We start from the raw sequence: 3187 nt of genomic DNA, 5'->3' as shown, positions 1-3187 counted from the left end.
GGCCGGGGGCAGAACCAGGAAGGGCTGGGCCAAGCTCAGAGCTCAGTTCCTTCCCGGGAGAGGCGGTGAGTAACGAGCTGAGGGGCTCCGGGAGGCGGCAGGGAGCGGTGGGGACTGCGGAGGGTGAGGGTGTGTGTCAGCCGAGGCAGTTGAGGCAGACGCCGCTCGGAACCCGGAGCCACCACAAACACGGCCCGGAGCTGCCAGGCTCCTCTGGTTTGTCCAGAGGAGCCAGAAACCTGGATTTTTATGTGAAATCTGACTTTTCAGAGTTGGCAACCGGCTCAAATTCTTTTGAAGCACCGTGCTCAGCCAAACCAAACATGTCTGCCAGCGGCATCTGCCCAGGCGCCCGGTCGCCAGTTGTGGGAGAGATCATGTTGAGGGACAGGCATCCTATGACTAAGATGGGGGGCGGGAAAGCAGAGCTGGCGAGGGGCTTGTCTGCCCGGCTGGGGGGCTTGGCTTTCCCTGGGACCATGGGGGCTGGAGGAGCCGGGAGGGCAGACCCAGGGAGACAGCCTCTGGCACCCTCGGGCGGGGCCGGTTCAGGGTTGCAGGGCCGCCTGGGGCTTGGCTGAGGACAAGTGGCCAGACACCTGCTCAGGTTGACTCAAGTCAAAGGGGGCAGCCTGGCTGGTGTGGCTCAGTGGTTGAGCGTTGACCTATGAACCAGGAGGTCAGGGTTCGATTCCCGGTCAGGGCTCATTCCTGGGTTGTGGGCTTGATCCCCAGTGTGGGGTGTGCAGGAGGCAGCCAATCCATTATTTTCTCTCATCATTGATGTTTCTATCTCTCTCTTCCTCTCCTTTCCTCTCTGAAATCAGTAAAAAAACATTAAAAAAACCAGAGGGGCAGAGCTGGGGGGAAGCTAGGGCAGGCACAGAGCTGCCTTCTCCCCACCCCCCTCTTTGCTCTAGGGCCCTCTCCATTGACCAGCTGCTTCTGTGGGTCCCCTCATTTTTGCTCCCCAACAATTGCAGGGCTCTGTATCCACTCAGACTGACTTTCCATGATCTCAGGGTTCCAGGGCCCAGAAGTTGTCTGTCTCAATTCAAGTTCCCAAGAGAGTGAATCTAATTGGCTGGGCGAGGCCAGGCAGCCACCTTGGACCCAAGCAACTATGTCCAAGGCATGCCATCCCCTGGTACATGTCCCCCTAACCAGGCCCACCCCTCTGCAGGGAGGTGAGCAGCTTGCCAGCGGGGGGCTCCCGGCAGGCCTTGGTGGGGAAGACCCGTTCCTGTGCCTTAGCCTCCCCAGTCCTCAAAGGCCCCTTTCCTGGCCCCAAGGGCCACCAGAGTCCTCACGGTTTTCCGGCGTTTGGGGTCTCTGGGAAGCTCACCTACAGGCCCCAGGAGGCTGATGCTTTGGCTCAGAGCACACGGAAGGCTGGGTCCCAGGGGAGCCGGGACCAGCGTCTGGAGAGGAGGGTGCAGACAGCAGGCTGAGCACCTTGGAGGGGCTGCAACCAAGTTAGAGGCCAGAGGTCAGCCAGGTGGAGCCCCAGGGCCTGGAAGAACATCCGAACCCACACGTCAACGACCTGAGTGGCTGTGGGGTGGCCGTGGGGTCCAGCCCTGCAGTGGCTGTCATGGTGGGACCCAGAGAGCGGGGAACGCAGTTCCAGGCCCCACGGTGGAGGAAGTGGCCTGGAGCCCACAGAATTTAGAGCCAGAACCCCGAACCCTTCAGGCATAGGGCATATGACCTTGACTTCAGGCCCAGCGTTTCCAGAACCCAGGGACCTGGAGTCAACAGAACCGGATCTTGTCTGGTGGAGTTTGATAGGCCCCAAGCAGGGTCCATGGGGACCCCCCCCCAAAGCTGACCCAGGGCCCAGGTCTCCATGGAAACCCAGATGATGTGTGTGTGTGGGGGGGCTGCTGGAGTTGTGGTGGAGAATCCTGCAAAAAAACCCAGAAAAAACAAAAACACAAGGACCCTGGCCCTCCCTTACCCAGCCTTACCCAGCTACCTCCTGCAGGCAGGCTGGGCGGTGCCAGCAGGACCACTGACCCAGGGGCCCTCCAGGGCCTGCCCGGGGCTTGGCACACGTGTTTGCGGAGTGAATCCAGAGCCCAGAAGCTGTGGGGCCCACACAGTTCCTTCTGCTGGAAGTCCTTGAGGGCAGGGCCGGGTTTGGGCCACCCGGGGAGTCCCCAGGGCTGACCCCTACAAGGGCACCCCGCTCTGGCTGAGGGGCCGTGGAGAAGGGAGCCTTGGGGAGAGGGCCCCAGGCGCCACTGGCCACTGGCCCTCCCGTGCCTGGGTCTCTGGCAACGACCTGGGGTGGGAGGGGTCTGGGGGGCTCTGTCGCTTGGGGGAGTCCTGGCTCCCGAGGCTGCCTTTCTGCGGTGCCCGTTTCCTAACCGTTCGAATGCTGTCCCCGTAGCTCCGATACCGGTCACTTAAAGTGCAAGACCAGGCAAAAGGCACGGGAGCAGTTAGAAGTCTGGGGGCGCCGTGGGGGAGCGGCTGGCGGCCCCCAGGGCCTTCTGCAGGCTGCTGGCTGTTGTGACCACGTGTGTGCCAAGCTGTACGCTCACGATAGCGGCGCTTCTGTGCATGTTTGCTTCCATGAGGTTTTAAATGCCAACCAGCGCGGAGATGGCGGTACAAGGACAGCAGCCACCAAGCCCACTCCCCTGACCCATTCATGGGGCCTGACCCATCCCCGATGGCATTCCTAGGGGGGTGCGGGGTCTCCTGGGGTGGGCGCGAGGCTCAGGGGGCTGCCCGGACCGGACCTGCCCTAGACGGCCCCTCTGGACCGGGAGATAGAGCGAGTCATCCCGAATGCTCATCCCCTTCCCGGGGGCGGAAAACGCCTCCCACCCATCAAAACGGGGGGCGGGGGCCCCCATGCGAGGGGCGGGGGCTGAGGGGGACGGCGGCACGGCCTTCGGTCACACCCGCGACATTTCCAGGGGGTCGGGGTGGCGAGCCCGGCGCGCTGGCCGCAGACGCCCCGGGGGGAGGGGCGCGGGCGGGAGGCGGGAGGCGGGGCCGGCGCGGGGCTCCGAGTCCCGCCCCCCGGAGGCGGGGCCACGCGCCCAGCTCCTCCCGCCGCCCACCTGCCCCGCCCCGCCTCCCGCCGCCGAGGGTCCCGCGGCCGCGGCGCTCCGGCCTCTCCCCGCGCCCGCCCCGCCCGCCGCCGCCGCCGCCGCTCCCCGCCCCCGGGCCG

This window comes from Myotis yumanensis, unplaced genomic scaffold (genome assembly GCF_028538775.1).
Source record: "Myotis yumanensis isolate MYYU_CA2020_CCGP unplaced genomic scaffold, mMyoYum1.0.hap1 SCAF_2, whole genome shotgun sequence".
Classification (NCBI taxonomy): domain Eukaryota; kingdom Metazoa; phylum Chordata; class Mammalia; order Chiroptera; family Vespertilionidae; genus Myotis; species Myotis yumanensis.
This window is presented reverse-complemented; position numbering follows the sequence as displayed.